Genomic DNA, 9,728 nt, shown 5'->3' with positions numbered 1-9,728 from the left:
CTGGGCACGCCACTGTGGTTAGCCCACGTACTCCATATTCCAGGTGTCCAAGGATCGAATCCACCAAGCGGCGAGAACTTTTTTCAGTAACCTGCCATCATCCTCGAGATTCGACTGCTTGAATCATCAGACTACTGTGATCGTCGAGTACCCCGAGAAGCCAATGAAAGAAGAAAAAAAATAAAGAAACAAGTACTGCAGCATTCTAGAAATTGAAATAAGAAGTTGAGAATGGTTTGGAAAAATTTATTGTGGTTGCGACGGAGATCGATCTTTGGACCTCTCGAACATGGAGCAAGTGCGCAACCACTGCACCACGATGTCTATTTTTTCGCTTCCAACCGTCAGCATGGAAATGAAAACAAAAGAATTCCACCATGCCCCCGCTACTGGGATCGATCCTTGGACCTCTAGAATACTGACCACCACGCCACAAGACCGTTTACATGAGACCTGTCATCCACGGAATCTTGACCTTCACAACAGTCTTGAAAGAGTAATAACAGAATGCTCCAAGTTGTTGGGAAAATATTCTCTAGTTGTGGAGGCTTGACGATCCTTGGACCGTCGGAATACCAATCCCACCACTCTGGCATTTAATTCAAGCTTTGCTTCCTGCTCGAGGCATTTGCCCGTCGTTGTGAGTGTTGGTTAGGGGCGAACTTATTCTTGTGCAGTGACCTGCTCCAGCCTTTGAGGGAGGAAAGATCTTTTAGAAACGTGCAATATTTTTAGTTGGTCAAATCTTAGACATGTCTAGCGATGCCTTAATGTTTGACGACTGTGGCCATTTGGCTAGGAATCGGACATTTTTACTTATGACGACAGTAGACACCTTGGGCGGAATGACTGTATGCTGCGTCTGTCTCCATGTTGTAATCTTTCGAAAGAACAGAACAGAAAATCTGCTATTCCTTCTGCCCTGCAATTGGTCTCTATACATTAACATGGGAATAGCGATCGGTGCCTGTCTATGCTTGAAGAATAATTACATGTTAGTACACAATGTAATACTACACGTGCACGATGCAGTCTACGGGTACTACATGGTGACGAGCCTGGGATTCACAACCGGTTCTGTAGAAGCGAAATCAAATTAACTGCTTCAGTTTATGGAGAATTAGGAACATCTTTCGTTGAGTTGAGTTGAGTTGGTGTTTTAAGTCCACTTTATGCACAGTAAGGCTAATCGGGACTGGACCTACAGTTTAAAGTGGGATCCGAACCACTTGTGCCTCCACCGGGTATCGAACCCGGGACCCCTTGATTACAAGGCGGCGACGCATCTTTCGTTGAATACCAAACAATATACGAAATATTCTCGTGACTGAGGGACGTGTGCTCTGTCTATTTAAAATTTTCTAAAACAAAATTGCACGAGTTCAGAGAAAAAGTGGATGTTAAAAAACATCAACGCACACGAAACCTACGTTATTACTTTCACGCGCAGTAATACAAGAATTATTGCAGCGATTACCATTGATTTGTCCTTCCATGTACTCTAAATGAAGCCGCCGAACTCTATTATTGCTACATGCTGACTACTATCTTCCTCAAGGAACAAGAAAAAGCAAATTGAAAGTAAAAGGCAGCGTGTCGCAGTGGTTAACGAACGTACTCCACATTCCAGAGGTCCAAGAATCGAATCCACCACTCGGCGAGAACTTTTTCAGTAACCTGCCATCATCCTCGAGATTCGACTGCTTGTCGATCACAGTAGTCTGATGATTCAAGTCCCCGGATAAGCCAATGAAAGAAGAAAAAATAAAGAAACAAGTACTGCAGCATTCTAGAAATTGAAATAAGAAGTTGAGAATGGGTTGGAAAAATTTATTGCGGTTGCGACGGGGATCGATCTTTGGACCTCTCGAACATGGAGCAAGTACGCAACTGCTGCACCACGATGTCGATTTTTTCGCTCCCAACCGTCAGCATGGAAATGAAAACAAAAGAATTCCACCAAGCCCTTGAAAATTTCTTCCACTCCCTGCTGAGATCGATCCTTGGACCTCTAGAATACTGACCACTTGCACTAACCTCCGCCCCACGAGGCCATTTAAATGGGACCTGTCATCCACGGAATCTTGACCTTCACAACAGTCTGGAAAGCGTAGTACTCGTATTTTATGCCGTTGTGGAAGGTTGACGATCATTGGATCATCGGAATACCAATCATTCACCCAAACCACTCCACCACTCTGGCATTTACTTCAAGCTTTGCTTCCTGCTCCTGGCATTTGCCCGTCGCTGTGAGTGTTGGTTAGGGGCGAACTGATTCTTGTGCAGAGACCTGCTCCATAGTGACTGCGCCAGCCTGATATCAGTGGGGGGAGCTACAGTTTTCTGTTTCAAAATTTCGGGGGACTAACAAACATGGGCGGAATTTAGGGCCTAACTTTTGGAGGGGAGGAGATTAGAAAAATCCTCTCCCCAAGAAAGTGTCCGGAACTATTTTGATAAATAACTATTACAATTCCGAAATCATAAAAATTACTTCTTATTTCTTTGTTCCTCGGTTCAAAGGAGTTTAACCGTAACAAAAATGCCCTTGTAAATTTTAACATTTCAAAATTTTGGGTATCAAATGCTCCCCTTGCCCCCTCAAGTTACGCCTATGATAAGTAATACCAGCTAAAAGGTGTTTACTTAACATTTTACTACAATATAATTTTACCAATGACATATTTTATAGTCAGCCCGAAAGAATGTAAATTGTTGCATTCTGTTCCATCTGCTTTAAAATACCATAATTATATTCGTTTCTTTTCTGAAGCCATTATGTAGTGGAATGATATCACGCAGAATAGAATACTCAGCCTCTTGTTACCAATCCTATTATGAAGGTAACACTTGATTTACCGCAATCTTGAAAATGTTCCTTCACATCCAGCTGTTGAGGGATATGCACATTGCAATAGCACAAAACTTATAAAGTTCGTAAAATGCGATTTTGAATGTTTCACCAATTGCAAAAGTTTCCTGTTTGGCTCGTAAACGCAATAGTATGCCATAAGTATTGGCATCAATTTCCAACAGCTTTTCGTACTTCAGAAAAGCATCAATTTCTGAATTTCAACAGTTAACTTCCAATAACTCATCACTGTCCTTAGTAAACCTTTATTTTAATTTAGAAATTAGGTGTTCAGGAACAGGAAAATAAATCCTAACTATAATATCCTCTTCACATGTAGCTCTCTTGCTTTCACATGCTGGAATCGAAATAAGCTACTGTGACGGTACTGCAGAAACGATTGTCTAACCTCACAAATGATAATTAATTAATGCATAGGCCTAGGTCTACGACCAATAAAATTGCCCAAGCATGTTGGGTTTTGCACTCTATTGAAGTGTTTAGTTGGTTGGATTTGTATTAACGTCCACTACATGCACAGAAACTAATTGAGGTGAGACCTACAGCTTATAGTGGAATCCGAGCAACTTAATGAACTGTGCCTCCACCGGGGACCGGAAACACAGGACAACTTGGTTTCAAGGCAGCAGTCTTACAGCTATACCCTGTTCCACCTATCTGTGGAGCAGGCGAACAAGAACAAGTCTCTCTGCAAGTAGTAACGCGAAACGACTCCACCAATGAACAGTGAGAGGAATGGGATTGCGTAATGGAGGGGGAGAGGCGACTGGAGTTACCTGGCTTTGCCCACTCGATTTCCCCCCTCCTCTGCTGCTATGCGCAGCCCTGCTCCACAGTTAGCTGGGACAGAGTATAGTATAGACTCCCGAGGGGGGAGGGAATTTAATCTTTCTAATTCTTAGCATTTAAGTAGGTAGTTCGTCTACATGATTCCTTACCGTCGTATATCTCCCTCTCGGATAATTCCGATGATAAGGATGTATATAATGGAACGAATGAGAGAAAATTAGTAACAGTCATACCACTGTCCCGAGTTCGAATCCCGGACTGGGCATGTGTGTTCTTCGTGAGTATTCCTTCATCAATTTGCCACGTCCCGGAGAGGGTGACACCAGTCCGGCTTAGGCCAGGGTAAAACGTGAGATTCTCAGGGAAACTAAAACTGATCGATAACTTATTTTAGAATAAGAAAAGGAACAAAGGAAACAACTTGTATAACCTACTACGGAAGGTACAATGCACCGTATATTCTTAATTTTCATATTACATTAAATTTATATACAGGATTATATTTAAAGCTGTCTCTTCATTTGTTGGTCACATGTATCTTTATAAAACATATTTCATCTACTGGAAGGCTGCTTCTTCTACTTCTTCTTTCTGGATACGTGATGGACTTCTTCTTCTATTTGGCTAACAAGCTTCTTCTTCCGTCTGCTTCTTTATGGATATGTGAAAGACTTCCTCTTCTTCTATCAATTAATCGGCTGATTCATCTATTATAGCCTGACAAGTTAAGTCCCGATATGCGCAGATCGCTGCGGAGCACTTCCTATTACGTCATCCTCCCCACCACTCTTCTACTCACTGGTCTGGCGTTGAGAGTACCAGTGGTGCCAACTCAGCAAAATTAAGCTAAAACAAATATGACGATTTTCATGGTACAGTGGCTCTCAGCGACAGACAAACCTGCAAACGAAACTAAAATCGATGCGGAGAATAGAGTGAAAGCATTGTGAACAATAAACAAAAGGAAATTGTACTTAAAAATTCAAAGTGTACCTTATGTGAAACAGTATGCGATTGACACGAAATTTAGAAACGCGGGGCACACCATAATACGACTTCCGCTTTACCACGCAGACTTAAATCCCATTGAACTTGTGTGGGAGGGAAATCAAGGGTAAGGCAAGGGAATTCATTTCGGATTCACTGGACGCAAAGAAAGATTTGCTGGGAAAATTATTAGTGAATATTCTGTACAGAAATGGATTAAATGTTGTGAACACGTGAAAAAAATTGAAGATTCTTACTTTGAAAGAGCTGGACTTATGGACGAGCGTGTAGATGAACTGATAATTAGACTTGGTGAAGCCGATTCAGACACGGACACAGATTCATCTGTAGACACAGACTCGGATGAGTGGGAGAGTGAAACTGAAGAAGGAGAACAGGAAAACATTTAGAAGGTGAGCTCAGTTCTATCGTTTATATATTTTTCATTTTTCTATCGTTTTATTTCATACATTTCTTATGCTGGTAAGAAATATCCCTAATATAACTTAATTCGTGTCTTTCACATTCAAATTTCGTTGAAAATTCTCAGACGATTCCTCTCCCTCCAGGTTTGCAACACTGCGAACGAACGTCGCCGCAGACAATGGGGTGGGGAAATGTGATGCGAGGTGCGCAAACAATGGATTGCAGCGTCTTGTTTTTAAACATGTCAAGTTATAGTTAAGAGGCTTCTTCTTCTATCAATTGGTTAATAGACTTCTTCTTCTATCAATTAATTAATAGGCTTCTTCTTCTACTAGTCGATAGTCTTCTTTTTCTACTAATCAATATCTTATTCTTCTATTCGTTAGTAGACTTCTTCTTCTACTAATCAATATACTTATTCTTCTATAAACTTCTTCTATTAATCAATATACTTCTTCTATTATTTAATATACTTCTTCTTCTATTGATGAAATCATATGCCTTTCATATATTTATTCTTCTAGTAAATATATCTTATTTACCAAGGCACCAATATCCAAATTCCTTCATCTATTAAACATTGGATTGATTCCCGTATCTTCCCTGCTATATTTCCCTTCTTTTTTGGGCTTCAACAATAATTCAAATCAATATTTTGATGCACTATAGCTTCATACAAACAGAAAAAAGGGGTTAATCGAAGGGTGCCGCCTGTCCCGCGCTCGACCTCGATCCGGGTCAGCAATAAATGCGCCGCAACGGAAGTGCTTGGGAGCCGCCACTGAGTTGGCGCCACACAGGGGAAAACAACAAAAAAATGTCTAGTAAAAAAGCTCGTTCCTACCAAGGCGATATAAACAATTGTAATCGCTTTTTAACTTCATTAATCTTTACGTATAAACACATATGCTGCACGTGTCGATCATTTCTTTATCTCGCCTTTATCCATCTCCATTGTTTATCTCAGTTCATAAATTTATGTAAGCACAATTAATTTCAGTTCTTCCAAGCACTTTCATTCAATTCGCGTGCGCATTGTTACTATAATCTACGATCCTAATATTTCTTCCGCGTGCTGCCATCCATGATTCCTTACATGTGCGGGTACGTAACAAATTTTATCGCATCATCACTCATCCTCATCTTCGCGATTAGCCAAAAGGGGCAGAAAAGCGATAAACCAAATCAATGAATCATTTAATTGTCGATACCCGAATGAGGAACTAACAAACAGAAATAAAACTTGACAGTTCTTTAGAGTTGAACGTCATCCTACTTATAAAAATGCATTCACACCTGTAAGACCTATTCCTAAAAATAGTTATTTGCTTTATATGGGCTAATAATTACGTACATTTAGCTTTATACGCATATATATTTCTCGTTACCGTCTAACCATCCAACAACCAATGAATAATCTTACATGCACTGAATGCATCTACCTTCCAGGCAGGCAGCAAGAAAATTTGGCGACTCATGATTGGCCACATGATTCGCCAGTCTGCGGACAGTGACCTTGACCTTTTTCTGCCAATCCAATGTGACAACACTGGCCTGTTCCGCCAGACCTGAAACAGACATGGCCCGCGCAATAACCCCATAACACTCTTTGTCTTCCCTTGCATTGTACTCTCATTGACCTCCCTCTTCTCTTGTTATCCCTTCAGGGTAAACGAAACTGCCTACCTCTTCGCTTGTGTCGGCTGCATAAAAAAATGTCTGCTTGTAATATCTATTCGACGATTCGACGACAGTGTTAACGCATTAAATAATGTTTCAACAACTTTTATTTTTTAAAAATTTTGCTGCAAAGGAAAATAGAGTTGAAAACATGTTAGAAATGATTGTTATAAGAAGGAAACATGAAAGAGCAAAAGTGGGTCCTACCTTACCGATGATTACATCTTCACTCAATTAAGAACTCGATTGTTCTTGTTGTTCTTGCATTTCAGTCCAGCACTTCTTGCATAAATCTGATCGCTGCACACGAGTCACAACACGAATCACAAACAAAGCTCTACCGTCACGAAACTCGCGCTCCGAGCCACGCTCCCTTGTAGCGTCCTGAGCAGAAAACAAGTTTTCACAGAGAGAGAACAAGCGAGGGAATCCCCGTTCACGATAAAAATAAATTATTCTATTCCCAGTGAAAGTAAAACTAGTTTGTAAATATAAGGCGTAACTAGCATTTTAATTTACATAATTTGGTATGAAGACTTACTTTACAAATATAAGTTCTTTAGACTTTGTGTTTACGCTACGGTGTTGGGTGAATCGACAAGACCATCAGCACTCTGACCAGAAAACGAAGTACTACAGTACTCCGTAATTTTCAATTTCACTTACACTTGTCGATGAAAGAAAGGAAATCCTAAGTTTCGTACAAAATATGGAGAATGTACAATGAAATGGAAATCTCTCTGCACGAACACAGGCTAATGTTTATAAAAAATGCGGGTACACCATAAATTTCCAACCCTGGCGGAAATGCAGTGTTGCTGATATTCTGTTCGTCCTAGTGGGTAATACCGCGAGGCCGGCTTCACGAGCACGTTATAAGCATACGTACAGTACTCGTAAGATTAGGCTTCCCGCATATACGACCATACGACGGAATGGGAAGAGAAGAGGCCTCAGCAAATGTGCCTCACTCCGTGGAAAGTTCGTATAATGGACAGGGTTAGTTTTTTTGTTTTTTTTTGTAATTATCATAAATGAAAATTCCAAACTTTTCCATTGCATTACATATGTTTTGACGAAATAAGTAAATACAACTTTAAAAGAGTAATGGCGTGGGTAGGCCCGGCCTCCTGGCCTCATAGGACGCTTCGCCACTGGAGCGGCCTAACTCTTACCACTAAATGTACTTGAACGAAGTTGACTCAGGTACCAGTGGCGTAGTGAAGGAGGGTACATGGGTATATTATACTCCCTAATTTCTTTTATCAGAAATGTACCTCTTGTAGCCCCCTCGAGTAACATGACAGATCGAAGATGCTGCCGTTCAAAGAATCTCGTTTATAGTACATTACTAAATACAAAAGGTTGCTTTTGTCTACATTATCACCTTATTAAAAAGACAGCGTGGACATAGTATTATGCTACTTACATATATGTATGGAGGTTGAACTTTGTTACCCCAAATGAAAAGCGTCCTGCGCCACTGGCTAGTAATCATCTGTCGTCATATTTTGAAATGTTGACCTAAATAACATTCTTTACAATCGCTATCTGTTAATAATAAACTGAACACACACAACCTGCAACTGTTAACACCATTTGTTATCGAAAACCTTAATCGATAATCTAATCGTTCTTACCTGATACGGCACTGCTCGAGGTGGAGGGACCACCAACCATGAAATCTTGCAACCCCCCCCCCTCCGATTTTAAAGCATACCAGCATCCTCCAGCTAACCCCAAAGCCAAACCTCTAGCACACATCCCAATACCTATCAATTTCCACTTCGAGCATGACGATTCTTCTCAATTTCAAATGAATTAACTAATCAAGAGAGACCAAAGTAATACATTACCTGTTGTTTCCTCATAATATATCTAAGAACCTCGGGCATTCCCAGCCTCAATGAACAAGCAGCAATTATATTTCTTTATTGAAGAAAACATTAGTTATACAATAGGGAACTTTACAAGCTATTTGTGATATTGACTTTCAAAGTAAATGTAGCACCTGGAAGTATATTCGAGTCAAAACTGATTTGAATTCACAAAAGAGTAACTTATGACATTGCAACACTTCTTAACCCTTTATTGGTAAATTGCTAAATATATTTTCATGCTTGACTTACCATGAAACAAGTATAATAGAAGACGGAGCAGAAATCTTACCTGTTGGTTTCCCTAATAATGGCCCTGGTTTAATACTTGGTTTCAATGTTTTAATTTTTTTATGCTGTCACTTCTATTTTACCTGCTTCGAGGCAAGCCTAGCGTGAACGACACGCGCCATTAGGAATTATTTTAAAATTAAATTATTTTCACAATTATTTTCAAAATAGTGATAATTAGCTTCAAAGATGTATTTAGGAGGGTGGCTTATCGAACTTGAATCGTAATGTCCTTGACCAAAACAACTATTAAGCTTAACATTAGAAAGTGAACTTTATATGCGACACAATTGCAACTGTGGACGTTCAATGTCAAAATATATTCATAAATTCAATTCTTTCGAAATGTGTCTTAGAGCGTATTATAACACCATTAAGCTTTGTTTCCATAATATGAAAAACTCAATATGCTGAGCAAGGCAGAAATTTAGTTTATGTTTTATAATAAAATTTCTGCCTTGGTCAGCATATTGAGTTTTTCTTAGAGCGTATAACAAAGCCATGAAAATTAACAAGTGACTTAATATTTAAGCAATGGTACAGTGATTACAGCTGTCATATTATTCTTTTTAAAGATTTATTTATGTGTTATCAGGCTAAAACTACTATTTCCGTGAAGTAGTAAAGCTCCTGTTCTTCATAAAATGTACATTTTCTTATAAAAATAGAGACGGAACAAAAATGAAAAAAAATTACCATACATAGGCATAACTACATACCCACACATGCACAACCTCACTATGCACTTACATGCTGGGTGTCCCAATAAAAGGAAAACTGAAATATTACGTTTTCAGTATTTTGGT

The sequence above is a fragment of the Lepisma saccharinum genome, chromosome 4 (genome assembly GCF_977018435.1).
Source record: "Lepisma saccharinum chromosome 4, izLepSacc3.1, whole genome shotgun sequence".
Lineage (NCBI taxonomy): Eukaryota > Metazoa > Arthropoda > Insecta > Zygentoma > Lepismatidae > Lepisma > Lepisma saccharinum.
The sequence above is the reverse complement of the archived record's forward strand: the minus strand, read 5'-3'. Positions refer to the sequence as shown.